Source organism: Cupressus sempervirens, chromosome 11, assembly GCF_028749045.1.
Source record: "Cupressus sempervirens isolate cs-2001-9-10 chromosome 11, ASM2874904v1, whole genome shotgun sequence".
NCBI lineage: Eukaryota > Viridiplantae > Streptophyta > Pinopsida > Cupressales > Cupressaceae > Cupressus > Cupressus sempervirens.
In genome coordinates, this window is record NC_143128.1 from 183,701,063 (window position 1) to 183,727,170 (window position 26,108).

Genomic DNA, 26,108 nt, shown 5'->3' on the forward strand with positions numbered 1-26,108 from the left:
TGTTTGCCATCTATTTTTGGGTAGACCATGGCAGTTTGATAGACATGCAGTACATGATGGACATGAAAACACATACTCTCTCAAAAAGGATGGAGTTCGCCACAAATTGAAGCCCAAGAAAAAGGAAGATGAAAAGGTATGTAGCAGTGCTAGGATTTTTCTTGTTGATGGAAGGAAGTTTTTAGATAGCATGAAACATCAACATATGTGCTATGCTTTGATTCCTAGGAAAGATAAAGAAAGTAGTAGTGAAATACCACTTGAAGTTTTAGATTTACTAAGAGAATTTGGAGATATTATCTCTGATAATGTTCCATATGGATTGCCACCAGTAATGCAAATCAGTCATCAGATAGATCTGATTCCAGGAGCTAGTTTTCCTAACAAGGCTGCTCACAAGATGACTCCTACTAAAACAAAGGAGCTAAATAGATAGGTTCAAGAGTTGTTGAGGAAGGGCTTGATTCGAGAGAGCCTAAGTCTATGTGTAGTACCTACACTAATCGCACCAAAGAAGGATGGAGAGTGGAGGATGTGTACAGATTCTTGAGCTATAAATAGGATAACCATCAAGTACCGGTTTCCTTGGCCAAGGATGGATGATCTTATGGACTGCTTGAGTGGAGCTTAGTACTTCAAAAAGATAGATCTGAAGAGTGGTTATCACCAAATATGAATTTGAGAAGGAGATGAGTGGAAAATAGCCTTCAAGACCAAGGAGGGTCTTTATGAGTGGTTAGTCATGCCCTTTGGATTGACGAACGCCCCAAGCACCTTCATGCGGCTCATGAATGAGGTACTTAAGAAGTTCTTGGGAAAATTTGTTATTGTCTATTTGGATGATATTTTAATTTTCAGCAAGATTTTGGAAGAACATTTACTGCATATTCATAGTGTCATTGAAAGGCTAAGGGAAGAGAAATTGTTAATTAATCTGAAGAAGTGTATCTTTGCAAAAAGGGAGTTAGTCTATTTGGGGTTTGTTATATCACTTGAAGGTCTCAAAATGGATCCGAAGAAGGTAAAAGCCATCTTGGAATGGCCTACTCCAAGGACTGCTACTGAGGTAAGATCATTTCATGGTTTGGTTAGTTTTTATAGGAAGTTTATTAAGAATTTCAGTGGCATATGTGCACCCCTAACTGATACAATAAGAGGGGATAGAAAAGAGTTCAAATGGACTGCAACAGCTGCAAGAAGTTTTGAATTGCTGAAGAAGAAGGTAACAGAACAACCTGTGTTGGCACTTCCAAATTTTAGAAAGGTTTTCTAGGTAGATTGTGATGCCAGTGGCAACGCTATTGGGGCTGTATTAAGCCAAGAAGGTAAGCCTATTACATATTTTAGTGAAAAACTGAATGATGCAAAGAAGAAGTATTCTGTTTATGATCAAGAGTTCAATGCAATAGGTCAGGCCTTAAAGAAATGGATGCATTATTTATTGCCAAAAGAATTTTTTTTGTTTACTGATCATCAGGCACTACAGTACCTAAATAGCCAAGGTAAATTAAATCAGAGGCATATGAAGTGGGTAGAGTTCTTGCAGAGTTATACATTTGTGTTGAAGCATAGAAGTGGAAAATCTAACAGGGTTGCAGATGCACTAAGTAGGAGACAGTTGTTGCTTACAGTAATACAAGTTGAAGTAGTTGGATTTGATGAACTCAAGAATTTGTACCCCGAGGATCCTGATTTTGCTGAAGCATGGAAATCTTGTAAAGAACCTATTGTTGTATATAGAGCCAAGTGGTTAGATTATTTGATTTAGGATGGCATGTTGTTCAAGGGTAGTCAATTGTGCATTCCAAGGAGTTCCATTAGGGAAAATTTGATTAAGGAGAAACATAGTGGAGGGATGGCAGGATATTTTGGTCGAGATAAGACCATTTCCATTCTTAGAGAACATTATTTTTGGCCTCAAATTTTACAAGATGTGAAGAAGTTTGTATAGAGTTGCCTAGTTTGTCAAGTTGCCAAGGGGTTTAGTCACAATACTGGCCTATATCATCCATTGCCTATTCCATCAAGGCCATGGGAGGACATAAGTATGGATTTTGTTCTTGGATTGCCAAGGACACAAAGGGGTAATGACTTAGTATTCATGGTGGTTGATAGGTTGTCCAAAATGGCACATTTCATTCCATGCCACAAAACTCATGATGTTGTCCACATTGCAGACTTGTTTTTCAAAGAGATGGTAAGACTACATGGTCTTCCAAGGAGCATAGTTTCTTATAGAGATACTAAATTTGTGGGGTATTTCTGGAGCACATTGTGGAAGAAGTTAAGAACCAACTTGAAATTCAATTCCACGCATCACCCACAAACTGACGGCCAAACAGAAGTCTGGGTAATTTGCTGAGATGTTTAGTTGGGGATAAGCCCAAGGGATGGGATTTGATTCTACCACAAGTAGAGTTTGCTTACAATGACTCTATAAATAGGAGTATTGGAAAATCACCATTCCAAATTGTATATGGGAATAGCCCAAGGACTGCACCAAAATTAAGGAAGATAGAGCAAGGGGAGAGAACAAGTGTTGAAGTGGAAGAATTTGCTGAACATATCAAGCATCTACATGAGGAGGTTCAGGCACACATTACCAAGATGAATCAAGAGTATAAAGCTAGGGCTGATCAAAGGAGAAGACATAAGGAATTCCAAGTAGGAGATTTAGTCATGGTGCACTTACGAAAAGAAAGATTTCCAGTCGGTACTTACAACAAGCTGAAAATGAAGAAATTTGGCCCCTGCAAAATTTTGAAGAAACATGACTCAGGAAATGCATATGAAGTGGAGCTGCCAGATGGTATTCACATTTCTCCCATTTTCAACATTGTAGATTTAATAGAGTATCATGATGATGGTGCAGATGAGGAGCTGGTGTTAGAACCATGTCTGATTCCTACTTCTAAGAAGGAGGAGATAGAAGACATTCTAGATCATCGTGTGGGTAGTACCATAAATAGGCAGTATGAAGAGTATTTGGTGAAGTGGAAAGGACGGCCGATCGAGGACTCAACTTGGATTTCAGCAGCTGAGGTTTCCCATTTGGGATTTCCTCTACCATTCATAGAGTGACAAGGTCACTTTTCAATCTACCCTGGGTGTTTGATGCAGGAGCATCTAGAGGTATAAGGGCAATCCTGTGTCACTAAAAAAAAAATGTACTTAGAATTAGTTTCTATTTCATGTGTTTTCATTTTTGGACACCCATTTGGGTCAAATAAAGGTTCCAACTCTCACAATTCAACTATCATGTGCTAGAAAATCTCAAAAAAATAGGAGCATGCAATTTGGCCATCATTTTGGTGACCTAGAAGGTGTGAATTGGCTAGATGAATGTTATTGTGATTTAGAGCATTCCAGAAAAAGAATCAGGTCAAAAGGCCCCATGGTTTGAAAGTTATTACAGTTTTTCAGGTTTTGGAGACCTCCTAAGAATGCTTCAAAGTCAGGTTAGGGGCATTAAATGACCTTGAAAAGGGCCAAAAAATGCGGGATGAGCAAAGCTCATCCATAGGGCTATTGAGTGCTTTGAGAGATTTTTGAAAATGTAAACGGTTCATCAATCGGAGCTATGATTCAAAAGTTATGTCTCCCGAAAGTTTGGTTACCGTTTCTAGATTCTTCTAGATTTTCACTGACTTCTAACGCAGCTTCTGGAACCTTCTATTTGGTCGGTGGATGCCTACTAGAAATTTCTAGAATGTACTCCTAGTCCTTAACCCTCCGGGGTCTATTTAAGGAGATTTTTGGCATTGTAAAAGGCAGTTCGGAGTGGAGTTTGAGAGGAGGTACTGAAAGGAGAAATTATCTCCAGATTTATGCTATTGTAAGCCCTTAGGGCATGTTTTGAAGTTTATTTTCCTGTACTATTTGTACTAGCTTATTTTCTCAGTTAATATAATTTTCCCTTTTTGTTGTGTCCATTTTTTGTTCTTGCGTTGTGTCCCCATCATTTTGTGAAGAACAACAAAAGGAAAAATAAGATATTGAAGATATCAACAGCAATAAGAGGTTTTATTATTTGTCTCTTGTATTGAAGAATATTATTATTACATGTTTGGGTAGTGGGCTCAACTTGCATACTTTGTGTAATTGTAATATCAACTCCTTATAGGGTTGAGGCTTCTAACAAGGGCTAGTCTTCTAACAAGGACCAAGACACTATAAAGATGTAATAGATTCCTAATAGGGTCAATATCTTTCACAAGATACTTGTGATTACTAGATCATTTTGTGGGTACCATCCCCACCAAGATTTTACGTTGGCATGGGTTTCCCTAGTTAACTAAATATGGTGTTATGCATTGCATTATTTTATAGTTGTGTTTACTATATAACATAATCAGTTTACTTTTATATGCAAGTAATAAGTTTGTTAATGATATCCATAATTGGGCAAAAGTTTATGAAATAAAAATTCACCCCTACTCTTAGTATTTCCTATTTCAAAAAGCCCATGCCTTACACTTTCCTTCAATCTAGACTCCTACTTGCCACTAGTACCTTTAAAATACTACTTGAAGACTTTGGATACCCTGCCAATGAATACAAGGGCTCTTGTTGACTAGGTATTTCATAAATTTTTATTTCTATTTGTATTAAGATGTGGCATTTCTTATCAATTTTGATTAAAAATATCTTTCAATAAATGAAGCTCCCACATATTGTAATAACTCTACCCATAGTTTAGGGAAAATAAACCCTTCCCTAATTAATAAATTGAAACAATTGAAAACCATAAAATATCTAGTGCTCAATAAAGCCTATTGAATCCATAACACTTCCAATAACAAGCATTCCTTCAAACTCAAGTTGGTATGATAATCTTCTTGTTGGCATTAAGTTATTTTTGCCATTAGTGACAACACTTATCTGTATCAGTATACCTACTGATCTCATCACTCAGTCTACAATGTATACTGAGCCTTTAGTGGAAACCTTGTACATTCATCACTTAAGCAGTTCACATCGAGCATTCAAGTGTTAACCGAGCTGAGTATAGCTACCAAGTGAATGTGCAATCCAATAGTGCCTACTGAGTGATGGAGGCATAGTGCCTACTGAGTGATGGAAGCACAGTGCCTACCGAGTGATGGAAGTGCAGTGCCTACCGAGTGATGAAAATGCAGTGCCTACCGAGTGATGAAAGCACAGTGCCTATCGAGTGATGAAAAGCACAGTGCCTATCGAGTGATGCAAGCACAATATTTACCAACTGAAAGCAAGGTAAATGAAGGATTTAGTTCTTACCAAGTGATACTATATCTATCGAGTCTCCAATGGTTAACGAGTTCAAAACTATGTCAGGTGATTAGTGTGGACCGAGCCTTTACATCTACTGAGTGCATGATGATGCCAAGTAATACAGTGGACATCAAGTATTAGAAGGTCACCGAGTTAGTTCAGTGAACCCAAGTTATTTACTATTTGGTTGACTCAGTAATATTTTTTTCACTTGTGTTTTAGCTAACCTTGTAATTGTAATTATTGGAATGGTATATATATGTCACGTATTATATCATTTGAATGTGTGAGTATGTATGTATATGGATCAGAGTATCAATAGAGACATGCAATGTTTGAGAAATGTAAATGTGAATCATTAGAAGAGAAAAGTAAGTAGGAAGGTCAACAAGGAGTAAAAGATATTTATCAGTCACAAAAGGCGATATATACTTTAAGGATCTAATCAGCAAATCAAGTTTGTAAGTAGATCTATTGTTTCATCCTAACAAGTGAATCAGTTTTGTAAATCCTTTAATAGGGTAGACTTAACAGTCTTTGTATAAATCTCCTAACAGAGTGCATACTTAAGTGTATGTTTGTAAATCCTCTAAGAAGGTGGACCTAGAAATCCTTTGTGCTCCTGACAGGGCAGATCACCAGAAGTGGTCAATGTAAGCCTTAACAGGCCAACTTCATACTGCAGTAATGAAGTTTTTTGGGTATCATCCCCACCCCATTTTTACTTTCTATTTGAAAGGTTTTTGGGTCACCAAATCACTGTGTACATGTGATATGGATGTTTGATTTCTCATTTATGGAGTAGTTTAGATGAATGAATGATGAATGGTTAAAGTGCTGAATTGTTCAAAGTTTTGAAGTTACTGATTCACCCCTCCCCTCTCAATAACCTATCATATCTTGAATATTTCCAACAATTGGTATCAGAGCTTTCTGGTTCTTAGGATAAAGCTTGATAGCTTGAGAAAAGATCAAGGACAATGGAGATATTCAGACTTGACAAAGCTATTGAAAATGAAAAGCTAGATCTAGAAATGGCCATGGATCAAATCAAAGAAGCTAAGGAGCATCTTTCTCAATCCCTGAAGAGAAGAAAGGAACCTGCAAGACAAATGAATGAACATCAGTATATTGAAGAAAAGATTGAAGACCTTTTACCATCAAGAAATTCAAATAAAGCTAACGAGGCTATTAAGGAGCTTCTAGCAAAGAATGGTTCCCTATAGGAAGAAGTAAGAAATCTTAAAAGAGAACAAGAAATTCAATCAATCAGGCTATGTGAAGTTTTGGAACAAAGGGACACGGAAAATGAAAACTTAGAGGTAAGAAATAGTCAATCCCTTTAGCATCAAGATCTTGTAAATCAACTATCTAATGCAAATGAAGAAATTATGAATCTGAGATTTGAAAATGAAAACCTAAGGAATGATTTGATCATTGAAAGACAAATCAATGAAAGCTTAAAAAGTGACTTCAGATCTGAAAGACAAATCAATGAAAGTTTGAAAAATGACTTGATCACTGAAAAACAAATCAATGAGAGAATGATGAAGTCTCAAGTAGACATGACTCAATTAAATCAACTGAGTGAGCAAAATCTTCATAGACAAAAAGGAAAAGATGGACTTGGTTACAAGGAAGAAGGTGAAACCTCCAAATAAGGTGCTCAAAGGAATCAAAAATCTACTTGCAATTAGTGTGGTAAGCTAGGTCACACATCAAATAAGTGTTGGAGCAATGGAAAAGGTAAATTCAATAGTAAATGTTACAATTGCAGTCAGCATGGTTACAAAGCTAATGAATGCAAGGAGAAACCAAACTTTGAAGGCAATTGTCACAAGTGCAAGAAGCATGGTCACAAAGCATTCCAATGCAGATCCAAATCATTCAATATAGCTAAACAACTTGTTAAAGCAATCTTTGGATGGGATTACAATACTTGGTGTAGATGTCATTATTGTGGAGAATATGGACACATTGGTAAAGACTGCTCAAGGCATCACTTGAGGAAAAGAGACACAACAGTAAGATGTTATACATGAACTAAACTTGGTCATATAGCTAAAAGCTGCATGAATATAGGAAGAGTTGAAGATGAAAAGAAGGCTAAAGCTGAAAACATTCGAAAGCAAAAGAGGCAACAGTGGATTCCAAAATCTACCAAGCAAGATAGTTGAAGTGATGGCAATGTCACTCAAGAAGTGGGTGACTCCATCATTTCCAATTAAATTCATAAAGGATCTGGAACTGTATCATCAAGTTATATCCAAAGTAGTTCCATATGCAAGAAAGTAAAATGATCAAATCAGTATTTCAGATACACAAAGAATCAAATAAAGCATATCTTTTTCCAAGTTGCATCTACCAAGGAAAGTTGGTTATAGACCCTACCAAGCTAGGTCGGGAGCAACAAAAGTTTTATTCAATCATCGAGTTACAAGCTTCTACCGAGCAAGTATATGATAGCCTATCAAACACTATGTCATCTCATCTACCTTTGTACCAAGCATTTATGGAAAATTTTTGTCAAAAGGGTAGAATTCGATTTCATTCTTCATTACAATTTTAGAGCTAATAAACTTCCAGTGATTCCCAAGAAAATTCTAAGTGACTTCGAGAAATTTCAAGCAATTTTTAAAGCAGAAAATCTATTTAGAATTTTCTTACACTTACCGAGCAGCAATGGCATCTGGAAATAGCAGTGGCACCAAGGCAAAAAGAGGTTCAAAAATGTTGGTAAAGGGTACAAAATGGAAAGCACCCAACTTCAAGATTGTTCCGGCCATTGCAGAATCACTTGACCTGAATGGAGCTCAATCGCAAATTCCACCTAAGGTACTTCTTATTAATGATATTCATACTCATTTCAAATGTTCTATTCAAGAAATTGGGAACCTAGAGATGGATAATACCCTAAGAGAAATGAGTGTAGATGGCTCTCTAAAACCTAAATACAAGCATATTGAAACCAAGGGTTTGACTCATATCTCACATATGCCTAGAAGCTTCCAAACCAAATGGATTAGGTATATTTTGAGTCAGGTGCATAATGGGCAACTATGGTTAGAGCAGCCAGTGTTAATCACAAAGAATATGATTCACAAAATCATGAGTCTCCCTATGCTTAGCAAAGCTAAAACCACCAAAATCCTAGGTTGGGAAGAGCTACAGAAGCAAACCCTAGTCGAGTGGGATGGTAGAGGTTTAAAGGTCACCACTATATTAGATGTTGAACTAAGATTTTCCATTCATGTCATTTCCCACAAGATCTATAGGTCCAGTTGACTGAACAATGTACCTTGTGAAGCTGTGGATTTGGCTTTCAAAGTTGTAAAGAAAAACCTTGAATTTGATCTGTTAGAATTGCTATTGAGACAACTAAATAAAAATATGGATAGCATAAGGACCTCAAATAATAATCCTTGTAAATTCAGCTCTCTATTGATCTATTTATTTTTCTATGTTCAAAAATTCTTTCCATCAAAAGGAACAGTTGTGTGGAGAAAAGACATTCCCATTCTTTATCAGATTAATGAGTTTGTAGCAAAAATGGGTGAAAATTTTGATGGCATTATGGACAATTATTTTGAGGATTTAAAGGAGAGAATGAATAACAGGTTCCAGATTCCACCAAAACTAGTTGAAGACTACAGAGATGATGTATGTTTTATGGTTGACTGTGATAAGTATATATTCAGGCAGTCAGACCCCAAGTTGAATGGGTAAAACCTCTTCCTTATGAGGTAAATATTGATGAGGCCAAGGATATCATTGAAGCACTAGTCAATGAGCTATTAGACCCAAGGCAACCAATCTTCAAAACATATGATGAGGCAAAGGCCATAATTGAGCTTGAAATCAAGCTACCCTAGGCCATAAGCAAAGGCAAGAGGAAGATAGAAAAATTGAAAACTACATTAGGTCCTCTTATGCTTACCAAGGGAAAAGGTGAAGATGAAGAAGATGAAGAAGAAGAAGAAGGAGAAGAAGAAAAAGAAGAACAAGAATCTGAAGAGGAATAGTCAAAGAAGAAAGGTAAGGTAACTATTACCAAACCTAATAAAAAGCCCACTACAGTATTATCTAGAAGAACCAGAAAAGGCAGGCAGGAACCTATACTGGTCAGGCCTCCACCCACATTCGAGGAAAGGCTTAAACAATTAGAAGAAGGAGCTAGCATCACAAATTTCAAGGCATTGAAATTTGAAACAAGAACTGATGCTGAGAAAATGTAGATTGAGGAATTGGTACTCAATAAGATGGGTAAATGGAAATAATCCCCGGACTAGCTTGCCTCTCAAATCTCCAAAAAACTGTTGGAGAGATTGCAACTAAGATGGGAGTCAGCCACCAAAATGGTTAAAGACATATATGAGAAATCTCTAAAGAATCTTCTACCGAGTCTCACTGGAGTAGACATAAAGGCAACAATGAAAAATTATGAAGGTAAAATGATGATTAGATTTCACACATGTTTGATCTTAATTAAAGACATTGAGCATGTTGTAAATGATGCAACAAACATGTGGAAGAACATCTATCATCTACAAAAGCCTAGTAAAGATCCAGTGGAGATCAAGGATGATGATAGCCGTGATGATGATGATTTTGATAGCACTCCATCCATCACAGTTACTCCAGGAGAGCTACATGCACTTATGGAAGAAAAAGAGGAAGAGGAAAAGGAGGAAGAAGACAAGGAGGAAGAAGATAAGGAGGAAGAAGCAAATCAGGAAGAACAAGATCCAGCTATAATAGCAGCAGAAGTGATTGCATCCCTTCCTCACTCTCCACCAAAAATTGTTACATCTGCTATGGAGATAACTTTTGCAAGTGAGATTGTGAGCACAATAGTCACATTAATTGCTCAATCTTCACCAACCACCTCCCATTTCTAAGTATCTGAAATAGAGGTGTCAAGCACTTCATCTATCAAGTTGTCTGTCACTTCTTCAGCTACTGAGCTAGCCTCCTCAAATCCTTCACCAAGAGCAAGTGCACCAGTAAGTTCCACAATTTTGTTTTCATCAGTTCCAGCTAGTTCTATAGTTTTTTTAGCATTATTTGCATCTACTTTAAATCCAATTAGTTCAGATAATGCTATATCGAGTGTATCATCATTTTTGGGAAGTATTCCAGTTTTTGATCCGGTTAATACTTCTATTGGCATTCAATCCTCAAGTCATATCCCAATTTTTACTGCTAGCCCTTCCATCTCCACTATTGTGTCTATTCCTACGGTCAAACCAGTTATCGCGAAAGTCAAACAAAAGCATCCATTAAGACTTCTGATCACTGGAAAGGAAATTCAAGAAGATATTGACTTAGACACAAAGATAGTAATTCCAAAGATTGACTATGAAAATGCTACCATTGAAGAGATGAGGTTTTCTAGTCAACTAATAGAGATGAAAGCTACACAGAAGCAATTAAGGTCAGAAAGGGATAAGGAATATAGAATAATTGAGAATGCCAAGAATATAATTACAAATGCTATAGGTGTTGAAGTAGATTCTACTCAACACATTTTGATCCAATTAGAAGAGGCTATACATAAATTCAATGAGGATTCCTTCAAACGAGAAAAACTTATTGAAAAAGCTGAAAAGAAATTTGATAATAAGGTCCTTGAGCACATTGCTCAAAAGATAGCAATAAAGCAAGTTGAATTGTCAACATTTTTGGGAAATTTTGAAAATTCTTTTAATAATGCAACATCACTTTTTGCTAAATTTTGTGATGTTTTTGGCTTCACCAAAGAAATTAAAAATAAGTTAAACAAGATTAACATTGATATGCAAACAAGTGCCTCCAAGCTAAAGGTGGACTCCTCCTCCACAACCTCCAACCACACCAAGATCAGATATTTGGCTGATGTTCAGGCAGAATTATTGAGAGAGGAAGCAAGGATCCAGTCTACACTCAGACATCCAAAACATGACCCTTCCTATCATGAACACAATGCAGAAACATCTTGTACATTGCAAAACATTGGTCCAAGATCAAAACTTCTCAGTGGCTAATCACTTGATCCAATTACTAGCAAAAGTTCAAATTGCCCTCTCGACCTATCAAATTTTGCAGCAGTCTTGGGATAGTACTTTTGCAACCATTCTTAAGGTACATCAAGAATTTCTATCTCATTTTGGTGTAGCCATATAAATTATATATATATATATATATATATATATATATATATATATATATATATATATATATATATATATATATATATATATATATATATATATATATATATATGTATATATAGTCCTTCGGCATTATTGTCAAAAAGGGGGAGAAATTCAGAGGAAAGTCATCACTATAAGTGATAGGGGGAGTTAGCACTCAATAAAGCTTGCATGTGTACATAAGTATATTTGTATATACAATAGTTCTACAAAGATCAATTTTGTAAAACCTAAATTCATTCATTTAGGCTGTGTACATATGTTTTGGCTTATAAGTGTTTTTTTTGTCACTAATGCCAAAGGGGGAGATTGTTGGCATTAATTTATTTTTTCCATTAGTGACAACACTTATCTGTATCAATATACCTACGGAGCTCATCACTCAGTCTACAATGTATACCGAGCATTCAGTGGCAACCTTGTACATTCATCACTTAAGTAGTTCACATTGAGCATTCAAGTGTTAACCGAGTTGAGTATAGCTACCAAGTGAATGTGCAATCCAACAATGCCTACCAAGTGATGGAGGCATAGTGCCTACCGAGTGATGGAAGCATAGTGCCTACTGAGTGATGGAAGCACAGTGCCTACCGAGTGATGAAAGTACAGTGCCTACCGAGTGATGAAAGCATAGTGCCTACCGAGTGATGAAAGCACAGTGCCTACCGAGTGATGCAAGCACAATGTTTACGTACTGAAAGCAAGGTAAATGAAAGATTCAGTTCTTACCGAGTGATACTATATCTACTGAGTCTCCAATGGTTACCAAGTTTAGAACTACGTCAGGTGATTAGTATGGACCAAGCCTTCACTTCTATCGAGTGCATGATGATGTTGAGTAATGCAGTGGATGCCAAGTATCAGAAGGTCACCGAGTCAGTTTAGTGAACTCGAGTTATTTACTATTTGGCCGACTCAGTAATATTTTGTTCACTTGTGTTTTAGCCAACCTTGTAATTTTAATTATTGGAATGGTATATATATGCAATGTATTATATCATTTGAATGTGTGAGTATGTATGTATATGGATCAGAGTATCAAGAGAGACATGTAATGTTTGAGAAATGTAAATGCAAATTAGCAGAAGAGCAGAGTAAGCAGCAAGGTCAACAAGGAGCAGTAAAGATTTATCAGTCACACAAGGTGATATATACTTCAAGGATCTAATCAACAAATCAAGTTTATAAGTAGATCTACTATTTCATCCTAATAGGTGAATCAATTTTCTAAATCCTTTAACAGGGTAGACTTAACTATCTTTGTATAAATCTCCTAACAGAGTGCATACTTAAGTGTATGTTTGTAAATCCTCTAAGAAGGTGGATCTAGCAATCCTTTGTGCTCCTAACAGGGTAGATCACCAGAACTGGTCACTGTAAGCCTTAATAGGCCAACTTCATACTGCAGTAACGAAGTTTTGTGGGTATCATCCCCACCCCAATTTTACTTTCTATTTGGAAGGTTTCTGGGTCACCAAATCACTGTGTACATGTGTTATGGATGTTTGATTTCTCATTTATGCAGTAGATTAGATGAATGAATGATGAATGGTTAAAGTGTTGAATTGTTCAAAGTTTTGAAGTTACTGATTCACCCCTCCCCTCTTAGTAACCTATCATATCTTGAATATTTCCAACACTTCTATGCCTCCACACAAGTTTAATCTAGAATGTACAAGAGTTCTCTCTCATTAGAAAACATGCCAACATGATTTACTCTATTGGTATATTCATCTTTTATGTTGGAATCTCCTAACAAGCATTCAAATTCTCCTAACAAGGACTTATTTCTAATTAATGTATTTCATTGGCTCATAATAGGGTTCATCCTCTAATAAGGAACTTATATATTAGTATATCATTTTATGGGTACCATGCCCACTGGGGTTTTCTCTATGATCAATGATTTTCCTAGTTAACAAATCCAATGTTATCATGTGTTGAAAATAGATTGATAGAAGTATGACAATGTGTTTTAATCATTGTTTTGTCACTAATGTCAAACCTGCTACTTATTGGTAAGAAAATTGCTTAGTTGATTTTGAGTACTATCATTTATTTGATTGATAAAGAGGATTTGATCAAATAAGATAACAAAAGCACCTAGAGAAAAGTTAGTGTTATGGTATGTAAAAAGGAGTACAAAGATTAGTTAAGACAATGATGATATAGTGCATTCATTATCTACTTAAGGTTTCAAAGGTTGGATACACTGAAAAAGTCTAGAAAACAAATAAGAAGAATTGAATCTACCAAGCTTGACTAATTGGACAATTGGTAAAGTACTAAGTTTTCTGGATTTGATTGTGTTTGTTTATTTCATCAACATTTCGGATCACACTACATGATCCATCATCAGGATAAGAAAGTGCAGGATAGTAAGATATGCAGACTGGACCTTTCTCAAGAATTATAAGAAGAGAAGGGGGAAGCTCGTAAAACTATGCAATACCAAAAAATAGAAAAAAGGTACACCCACCAAAAAGTATAAGAAAGAAGAAAAAATAAAAGAAAAAGGTTAAAAAAGAAAGAACTAAAAAACTAAACAGAAAAAATAGGAACAAAAAATAGCTACATATATGTAGAAACAACAATTAAAATATATACTGTCTATATATATATATATATATATATATATATATATATATATATATAATAGTTATTAATATATTGGCTATTATATAATAATATAGCTATATGAGTAATGTATAGCTATGTAACCACTTACAATAGCTAATGGATTATAATATAGCTATATACAAGAAAAAATATAAAGAAAACATGATATAATATAAATGAAATATATAAATAAATAAGATATATGTATATCTAGGATATATATATATATATATATATATATATATATATATATATATATATATATATATATATATATATATATATATATATATATATATATATATATATATATATATATATATATATATATATATATATATATATAAAGGGCTAAAAAACAACAATCTATATGTACACAATTTTATGTATATAGGGAAATAAAAATGACCAATACTAAATAGTGAAATGAATAAAAATAAATAAGGAGGAGGAAAATGTCCAAGCTGCCATGCATGTAGGGATAAAGGAGAAAATTCTTACATGCTTTGTAGCCTAGATAACAAGGAAAGAACATAAGAATCGGTAGGAGGACGCACAAAAAAGAAAGGTGATAACCACGTGAAAAAATAAACAATACTAGAGACAAAAGGACACTAAAATAAAAGTGCAGTCCTTTTGTCTCTAGTATTGTTTATTTTTTCGTGTGGTTATCACCTTTCTTTTTTGTGCGTCCTCTTACCGATTCTTCTGTTCTTTCCTTGTTATCTAGGCTACAAAGCATGTAAGAATTTTCTCCTTTATCCCTACATGCATGGTAGCTTGGACATTTTCCTCCTACTTATTTATTTTTATTCATTTCACTATTTAGTATTGGTCATTTTTATTTCCCTATATACATAAAATTGTGTACATATAGATTGTTGTTTTTTAGCCCTTTATATATATATATATATATGTCATGTATAATTTACTTATTTCACATATATATATATATATATTGACATATATATCCTAGATATACATATATCTTATTTATTTATATATTTCATTTATATTATATCGTGTTTTCTTTATATTTTTTCTTGTATATAGCTATATTGTAATCCATTAGCTATTGTAAGTGGTTACATAGCTATACATTACTCATATAGCTATATTATTATATAATAGCCAATATATTAATAACTATTATACTTATATATATATATATATATATATATATATATATATATATATATAAATTGTTGTTTCTATATATATGTAGCTATTTTTTGTTCCTATTTTTTCTGTTTAGTTTTTTAATTCTTTCTTTTTTAACCTTTTTCTTTTATTTTTTCTTCTTTCTTATACTTTTTGGTGGGTGTACCTTTTTTCTATTTTTTGGTATTGCATGGTTTTACGAGCTTCCCCCTTCTCTTCTTATAATTCTTGAGAAAGGTCCAGTCTGCATATCTTACTATCCTGCACTTTCTTATCCTGATGATGGATCATGTAGTGTGATCCGAAACGTTGATGAAATAAACAAACACAATCAAATCCAAAAAACTTAGTACTTTACAAATGGATTGTGGAAATCTGTTACTGTTAATGGACAATAGGTACTGAGGAAAGTTAGTGCAAGCTAAGTAGAAAATAAGTTGGAACTAAGCAAAGTAACAATTTCAATGTATGCCAAGTGATACAATGTAAGATGAGTAATATTTAGTTGATGTCAAACACTAATAAACTTTAGTGTTTGCTGAGTGAACTAGTTGATGATGAGTGGAAGAATGGTATGGAATCTGAGTGAACATATTGATGTCAAGTGCCAGTATTTGTGTTAAATCATGGATTTGACAAATCTAAGCCAACTATTTTATTTTCTTGAATTTTGTGAAGCGTGTGGAAGATAACTATAATGAGTTGGTGGCACAAAATTCATGGTAAACCATTTTGAGGTGAATTTAAAGAGGATTGAAGGAGAAGTTTCTAGAAGGGAATAAAATTAAAAGATGGGTAGATTCATTGAATCTTACCTAATCCCACATAACCATAAAATGGACTATAGAGGTTGAATGATAAAAGATCTTAATTTTCTATTTATAGAGATGGTTGGTCAGAAGTAAAGGTTGTCATGTGCAATAACCTACAAAAGAAAAGGAGTCTAGTGTATTGCTTCATTAAAGACCAAACATAAGTGATTGCTATTGGAAATCAATGAAATGTAGAGAGACTTAAGGGTATGGATGGTTGAAGGGTGAACAATCTATCAAAGATGAAGTATGTGAAAGCCAAGTAGAATGAAGGACTAAAACAAAGATATGTAATCTACAAGTGAGTTGTAAGTTGTTAGTAGATCAAGCCTTACTGGTACTTTCTAATCATTGCACTAGTCTAGGGTAAATCCTTTGGATTAAGGTTGACCTAATAGTCATTTGTGAATCCTTTAACAGGGTGACATTCCAAGTGAATGATCTAAAGTCCTCTAACAAGGTTCAATCCTAAAAGGGTGATTGATATCCTCTAACCAGGTCACATTTAATAGTGTGCATCATAACCTTCAATAGGGTTGGTCTTTCACAGGGCATCACTTTAGAAGAGCGAGAATGAGTAGCATGTTACTGGTAGTTTTCCCCAAATTAAGTTTCCATGTAAAATCATTACATCAAATGTGTTACTGAATCTATCATGTTTTATGCTTACATTTCTACAAAGTTGATTTGACAATAACCTAAAAGTTTAACCGAATGTATGATCTAATGGATGCATGGATGATGAATATATTTTATGGATATGGGTTCACTTAGTTATGAAAAGTTTTATTTGTACATCTAGACCTTGGATAACTAATTCACCCCACCTCTCAATTATTCTAAAGAATTCCAAGAATTAGTATTAGATTCATTTTCTTAAGAGGACTAGTTTTAAGCCACTAGAAGCAAATGATCAAGATGTCAAAAAGAGATGTACTCAAGCTTAATAGAGATAAATTTCCTACATGGAAAATTTTGATGAATCTACACCTAGGTCTTCGAGATCATGCATAATCTACCATCACTACTGAGCATGCTGATCCTATTGGAGCCCTAACTATTGAAGATCTAAAAAAGAAGAAAGAACACAATCAGGCAATGTTGGAGATTGCCTCTTCCCTAAGCTATGTTGAGTTTGATGACATCAAGGGTAGTGATAGTGCAAAGAAAATGTGGGATGCTTTACACACTATCTATGGAGGTAATGCAAATATTTTAAGAGCCAACTCTAAAATTCTTAGAGATAAGTTCGATGATATGAGAATAAGTTTGTTGATATGAGAATGCAAGAAGGTGAAAATATTGCTCAATATTTCTCTAGGATAAAAGATGTTAATGTTATAAGAGGATCTAATGGTAAGATAGATGATGAGACTATATTAAGTAAAGTTTTGAGAACACTATTGCCCATCTATGCTATTAGAGTTTTTGCAATATAAGAACTGAGATGTATACAAGGTTCTAATCTAACTCTTGAAGGTCTAGTAGGTAGGCTCACTACTTTTGAGATATCTAATTTTGATAACTTCAAATTTGGCAATGTTGAATCTATTTTCAAAGTTAAGTTGTCATTGAAGGAACCTAATGAGAAGAAGAAGAAAAAAATAAAATATGTTTCCAATGACAATAATACAGATAAGGAGGATGTAGAACAACTTGAAGCACTACCAGCAAGGAGATTTCATAGAGGTAAAGGAAAATTCAAAGGTAAGTTACCTATCATGTGTTTCAATTGCAATGAGGTTGGTCATATTTCTACTAGATGTCCAAAGAAGAAGAACTACAAGGGTGGAGACAAATACAAGAGTAGAAGAGATGAGGACAACAAAGATTACAAAGACAAAGGCAAGAAGTCTTGCTACATTGTTGAAGTGGAAATCAAAGATTGATTTTACAATCATGATGATGAAGTAGTAATGTTGCAATGAAGGATGATGCTGATGATGATGAGGCAACTACACCAGTGTCTTGTGTGAACATGAATGGTAGATGGATCATTGACAGTAGGTGTTTACATCACATGACTAGAGATAATTGTAAGTTCATTACCTTGAATCATTATGATGGAAATAGTATAAGGTTTGGTAATGATGGACCTTGTCTGATAAAAGGAAAAGGTTCTATCAAACTCATAGAAAAGATTTTATGTGACAATTCTTATTACGTTGAAGGACTTAACTATAATTTGTTGAGTGTGTCACAACTAAATAGTTTAGGTTGTAAGGTTGAGTTTGAGAACAAGATTGCTAAGATATATGATATTGATGGAAAAATAATGGGAAAAGGTGATTAAACTAGAGGTAATCTATTCTATCTTAACATGGATGATGCTACTTGTCTAGTTGTAGAATTTTATGATGTGTGGTTATGGCACAAGAGGTTATGTCATGTTAATTTTGACAACTTGGTTAGTATCATTAACATGAGAAGAGTTAGAGGTTTTATTAAGTTGAAGAAATTTGACAATATAATTTGCAAATAATGTCAGTTAAGAAAAATGACAAAGTCTAGTTTCAAGAGTAAGACTCATACCTCTAAAGGAATTTTGGAGATTGTTCATATTGACTTGTGTGGAACAATTGATGTGCGAAGCTACAAAGGTGATAAGTACATTATTTTATTTGTTGATAATTATTCTAAGATGATGATAGTTATGTTTCTAAATAAAAAAATCTCATGCTTTCCAAATGTTTAAGTGGTACTTAGCAAGAGTTGAGAAGGAAATAGGTAAAAGTTTGAAATGTTTCAGATCTGATGGAGGAGGAGAATTTACATCAAATGAGTTTGAGATGTTTTGCAATGACATAGGAATCAAAAGACAAACATTTTCTCCTAGAACCCCTCTACAAAATGGAATTGCTGAAAGGAGGAACATATCTATAATGGACTGTGCTAGGACACTCATAATTGAGAAAAATGTTGCTTTGAAATACTGGAGAGAGGCTGTAAGTACAACTATTTATACCTTGAACCATGTGCAAGTCAAGAAAGGTAATCATTCAGCACCTTTTAAACTATGATATGGATAATCACCCAATGTAAAATATTTTAAAGTATTTAGAAGCAAGTGTTACATTCTAAAAGATTTGAGGAATGGTAAACTAGATGCTAAAAGTGAAGTGTTGATCTCAAAAAGGTTTTGACAAGTGTCAACACACTAGTTAAGAAATGTACTTAGTTCATGCCAAACTAGTAATACATGTTGAGTACATCATATGAATGTTAGATCATGTCGAGTTGCAATGAGTGTCGAGTCATTCATGTGCCAAGTAGATAGAAAATGTTGAGTGATTCAGATGCCAAGGAAATAGAAGATGTCAAGCAGTTCAGGAGTCAAGTCAGAAATATAATTGCGGTATATGCCAAGCACAAATAACTTAATTTTTTGAGTGACACATAATTGAAATATTTGTTTTTAAAGGTACAAACACATATATAACCCATTTTTGAGCTGACCTAAGGATAGATTTTGATTCTTTAGAGATAACGACGAATCTATTTGCAGAATCTCTATGTATTTGCATGCAACCAATTAGATAAAATGAAGGATTAAGTGGCAATATGGATGAATCTAAGCTGTAGATTCATACCTAACCCTAAGTCTCCTAGTCTTCTTAAGGAAGACAAAAAACCTAAACTGCACAATGATGATGAATGCAAAAGATTGAAGGAGAAGTTTACATGCACAAATAGAGCATTCATAGAGACTTAGAAGATATAGAAAGTGAATTGCAAAATTAGTTTGAGAAGAAAAAAGGATAGAGGATACAAAATTGTTATATAAGATTAGAAGGATCAACAAGAACATCGTACAAATTTGATCTTTAATCAAGAAACCAGAGCCAATCACAAGATCTATGCTGAAACATCCGAACAGGTGATTTTGGTAAAATATCTTAACAAAGTAGTCCTAACAAGCTAAAGTAAATCCTTTAACAAGGTGACAATCCAAGTGGATGATCAAAAGTCCTTTAACTAGTCACATTTCTAATAGGGTGTTCAAATCCTCTAAAAATGATGCAGAAGCATCCTGGGTTTCCTTGTAATCCTGCTCTATTGGTGCCAAGTTCTTAGTGGATCTCAAGCGTTCAGTTGATGCTGAGTCATTTCTTTGATTGTTAAGTTCCTTTGGTTGCTAAGTGATTGGAAGATGCCAAGTTTGTAGTTGCTTCCAAGTGATTCCTTTGGATGCCAAGCTCGTGTGGGCATTGAGTGCTAGTTTCTGTGAAGTCTTCATTTGCCAAGTTGTCTATATCTGGTTCCAATTTGGGCCGACTTGGCTCACATTTAATTTTTAGTAGGTAGTTAATATCTATTTGATCCAACTTGTGTCTTTCTAGAATCTTCTGTAAGCTATTTTGGCAAGTATTTATAAAGGTCTAGGTTTGAGTTAGTAAGAAAAAAGGGGTAGAACTTAGAGTATTGAGTAGAAGATGTGAACTTGAAGTTAGTTGTCTAGATTTGAATCTATTTGTAATTGGCCGTAACCCAAAAGGCCTTACGGTTGGGCATGTATGAAGATATTTTGATGAATCAATAAAGATATTCTTGTTTTCACTCTCTCTCTCTCTGGTGTTGTACTTTATGTTTGCTTTCATTGCGTTAACTCTTGCAAGGTGGTTTAGATAGTTGGGCGAGCCTTTGGCCCTAGTTATTCACTCCTTCACCTTTGTCAGTTGGTATCAGAGCATGAGGTTCATCCTTGTGGATATTGGATCATGTAGACCACTAATTTGGATTTGGTTGTAGGGTTGTAGATCTACAAATTTGACCTATAACTTGTAGAGGGTTACGATCTTGTAGGAACCTAATTTGTAAAGATGGTTTGCGATAGAAGAAATACCGATGATGCTATATTGGATCAGTTGAGACAAATTGCAACAAGATTAGATGCTATGGAGACAACCTAGAGGAGAGGAGCACATCTTGATGATGTACATGATGATGAAGTAGTAGCAGCAAACCATAATCCAGAACTTGAAGAAAATCAAGATGAGGAAAGATTGTTGCAAGTGTTGTCTAGGAAAAATTCAAAGCCTGGTATAGAAGTTTTTCCTTATGATGGAAAATTGGATACCAATGCTATGTTAGATTGGATCTCTAATATGGAGAAGTTCTTTGAGTATGAAAACACTCCTGATAATAGAAAGGTGAAGATTGTAGTCACTAGGTTGAAAGGTCATGCATCACTGTGGTTGGAACATTTGCAAACTAATAGACAAAGGAGAGAAAAGGAGAAGATCATAACTTCGTCAAAGATGGTGAACAAGGTAAAGAAAAAATTCCTTCCTGTTGATTACCAAGTTAGCTTGTAAAGAAAGATGCAAAATTTGAGACAAAGAGACATGAGTGTGAAAGAATATACTAAGGAATTCTATAGATTGGACATTAGATCTAGACATGCAGATGATGATGTTGAGAAAATTGCAAGGTACATTAATGGATTGAGATCTCGAATTCGAGATGAAATAATTTTTGTGAAGTTGGAAAGTGTAGAAGAAGCATATTATTATGACTTGAAAGCTGATGAGATCTTAACAAACAAGCATTAACAAAGACAAAGAGGTAGAGGTGGTAGATTCTAGAGAGGCAGAGGTAGATCTTATGGAGAACATGGCAGATCTGACAGTTCTATTAAAGATAAAGGAAAATCTGAATGGAAGAATGATGACAACGGCAAGACCAAATGGAAAAGTGGTAATTCTTACCAAGGAGGAACTAATTCTTAACATGAAAGAGGTAATTCTTATTCTAGAGGTAGATTTCATGGTAATTGTTTCATATGTGGTAAAGAGCAACATAGATCTTTTGAATGTAGATCCTCTAAAAGTGGGCAAGGTAATGGAAATGTTGTGATTCAAGAAGGTGATGAGGGTTTACCAAGTGGACCTGAGGCTAGAGAAAATCTAATGGTGAGAAGAACCTTATGTAATAAGGGAGGTGATGAGGAACCTGTTTTAAGGAGAAGTTTTTTCAAGACAAGATGTAAGATGGCTGAAAAATGTTGCAAAGTGATCATTGATAGTGGAAGTTCTACAAATATGGCATTAGAAGAGCTGGTTACCAAGTTGCAATTGTAGAGGCTAAAGCATCCCAAATCCTATCATGTTTCATGGATCAAAGATGAGCATAAGATATTGGTAAGTGAGCAATGCCTTATGAAGTTTAAAATTGGACATTACTTTAATGAAGTTTTGTGTGATATTATGCCCATGGATTGTTGTCATAATTTGTTGGATAGACCTTGGAAATATGATAGATATGTTGTACATAATGGAATTTTGAATCAATATACTCTTGGGGTAAATAGGAAGAAACAAACATTGCTACCTTTGATTGAAAGTCCAGATGAGGTTAATTGGACTATTGTAAAAAATTTCATGGTTAATGAGAAAAAATTTGAAAAGGAAATGAAAAGGAATCAAGTCTATTTTTTCATAGGTCTTAGAGGACTGAGTGTTGGTAGTAATGATCGAGCAGCAGAAGCTAGTAATGACAGAGTGATAGTAGATAGTGATAGCCGAGTACCAGTTGAAATTATAGAATTTTTGAATGAGTATAAAGACATTATTGCTGATGATATTCTTGATAGTTTACCTCCAATAAGAAGCATAAGTCATTGTATGGATATGATTCCTAGAGCTAGTTTGCCAAACAAAGCACCATATAGATTGACACCTGCAGAGAGTGAAGAATTTAACATACAAGTGCATGAGTTATTGCAAAAAGGTTTGATTAGAGAAAGCTTGAGTCCATGTCAAGTATCTGTTGTATTAGTAACTAAAAAGAATGGAGAATGGAGAATGTGAACTGATTCCAAAGCTATTAACAAGATAATAGTGAAATATAGGTTTCCTATGTTGAGAATGGATGACATAATGGATTGTTTGAGTGGAGTAAAGTATTTTACTAAGATTGATTTGAAGAGTGGCTATCATTAGATCAGAATCAGAGAAGGTGATGAATGGAAGATTGCTTTGAAGACAAAGGATGGTTTGTATGAATGACTAGTTATGCCTTTTAGTTTGACTAATGCACCTAGTACTTTCATGAGGTTGATGAATGAAGTTTTGAAAATATTTTTGGGTAAATTAATGATTGTTTATTTGGATGATATTATGATATTTAGTAAGACTAAGGAAGAACATCTTGAGCATATTAGACAAGTATTGTAGAGGTTGAAAGAGGAAAAGTTGCTGATTAATCTAAAAAGGTGATCTTTTATGGAAGATGAGATTGTGTATTTCAGATTTGTGATTTCAGCTGATGGATCTTGAGAAGGTTAAAGCAATTTTGGAATGGCCTACACTTGAGAATGTGGGCGAGGTAAGATCATTTCATGGTTTGGCTAGTTTTTATAGAAAGTTTATAAAGAATTTTAGTGTTGTTTGTAATGCTCTGACTGAGACAATGAGGGGAGATAAAAAGGAATTCAAGTGGACACATGGAGTTGATAAGAGTTTTGAGACTTTGAAACAAAAGGTTGTTGAATTACTTGTATTGGCTTTGCCTGATTTCAACAAAGTATTTCAAGTTGAATGTAATGCAAGTGGTAATGCAATAGGAGCTGTATTAAGTCAAGAAGGTAAGGCTATTGCTTTCTTTAGTGAAAAGTTGAATGATGCTAAAAGAAAATATTTTGTGTATGATCAAAAATTTTATGCTATTTTTCAAGCATTGAAGAACTGGAGACATTATTTGATTCCTAAAGAGTTTGTGTTGTATATTGATCATAAAGCTTTACAATACTTGGGAAATAAACATAAATTGAATTAGAGACATATGAAGTGGGTTGAGTACTTCCAGAGTTTTACATTTGTGATCAAGAATAAGAGTGGAGTTACTAATAGAGTTACTAATGCATTGAGTAGAAGACATTCCTTTTTGACTAAAATAAAGGTTGAAGTTCTTTGTTTTAATGAAATGAAAGAGTTGTACAATGTTGATCCTAATTTTTTTGAGGTGTGGAGAGAGTGTAGAGCACCAAATCTGATACATCACATAAGTAAGTATGATGAATATTTCATTCAAGAAGGTATGTTGTTCAAAGGTATTCAGTTGTGTATTCCTAGAAGTTCTATGAGGTTGAATCTAATTAAAGAAAAGCATAGTGGTGGATTGGCTGGACATTTTGGAATTGATAAGACATGGAGTTTGCTAAAAGAGAAGTATTATTGGCCAAAAATGTATGAGGATATTCAAATTTTTTTAAAGAGTTGTGGAGTTTATTAAATTGCAAAAGGGGTGAGTCAAAATACTAGTTTGTATACACCTATTACTGTTCCTGAGAAACCTTGGACTAACATCAATATAGATTTTTTTCTTGGATTGCCTAAGACTTTGAAGAGGTATGATTCTATATTTGTTGTAGTGGACAAATTTTCTAAGATGGCTCATTTCATATCATGTAAGAAGACATCAAATGCAGAGCATGTTGCTGAACTTTTCTTTAAAGAGATTGTGAGATTACATGGATTACCAAGAAGTATTATTTTAGACAGAGACAATAAGTTTGTTGGTTACTTTTGGAAGACTTTGTGGAAGAAGATGGGTACTGAGCTAAAGTTTAGTTCTACATTCCATCCATAGATAGATGGACAAATAGAGCTTGTGAATAGAAGCTTGGGTAATCTACTGAGATGTTTAGTTGGGAATAAGCCAAGTAATTGGGAGATGGTATTAGCACAAGTTGAGTTTGCATATAACAATTCTATGAATAGGAGTACAAGGAAGAAACCTTTTGAGATTGTTATTGGAATGCATCCTAGAGGAGTGTCAGATTTGAGAGATGTTGCTGGTGAGGAAAAGAGAAACGCTGCGGGAGAAGAATTTGCTAATTTTATGGAGTTTTTACATAAGGAAGTGAAGTTGAGGTTGGAACAAAGTAATCAGAAGTATAAGGAGAATATTGATTAGTCTAGAAGACATCATTTTTTTGAAGTTGGTGAAGAGGTGATGGTTCATTTGAAGAAAGGAAGATTTCTTGTTGGTACATATAGTAAGCTAAAGGTGAAGAAATTTGGACCTTGTAAGATCTTGAAGAGTTTGATAGTGGTAATGCATATAAATTTGAGTTACCTAATGACATGGATATATCTCCTATGTTCAATGTTGTTGATTTATACAAGTATCATGAATTAAATGATGAAATGGCTGTACCTAATGATTATCCTAAGAAGCAGATTGAAGAAGTTGAACAGATTTTGGATCAGAGAGTTAGCAAGAGTACAAGAGGAAAAGATTACTATGAGTATTTGGTGAAATGGAAGAATAGACCAATTGAAGATGCTACATTGATTTCTCAATCTGAGTTGGATTCAGCTCAGGTTGTGGCACTTGCATGATTCAAGAGAATCATTTTCTCCAACCCTAGTTGTCTAATGCAGGAGCATCTTGGGTTTCCTTGTAATCTTGCTCTTTTGTTCTTTCTACTTGTTGGTGTCAAGTTCTTAGTGGATGTCGAGCATTCAGTTGATGTTGAGTCATTTCTTTGATTACCGATTTCCTTTGGTTGCCGAGTGATTGGAAAATGCCAAGTTCATAGTTATTTTCGAGTGATTACTTTGGATGTCGAGCTTGTGTGGGTGTCGAGTACCAATTTTTTTAAAGTCTTCATTTGTTGAGTTCTTTGTGTCTGGTTCCAATTTGGGCTGACTTGGCTCACATTTAATTTTTAGTAGGTAGTTAATATCTATTTGAGCTAACTTGTGGCTTTTTGGAATCTTTTGTTAGAAATCTCAAGTTAGAGCAGGAATCACATGCCATAATGCTATGTAAGATAACTGAACAAAAGAAGAAAGCCATGAAAGAAAAAACAATGATTGAAGAAGACAAAAGAGTTTTGTCTCATATATTGGAAGAGACATCATCAGAATTAACCAAGATTTCCAACATGCAACTAGATACTCTAAGTCAAATGATGAGTGCCAACTATGAACTGAATGTCAAGGACATTAAGATTACCGCATTGAAGTTGCAGAATGAACAACTATAGAATAACCTCAAGAAAGAAAAGGAATGTGCTGAAAGTTTCAACAAACTGAATGAAGCTATCAAGTACTTTAAGCAACTA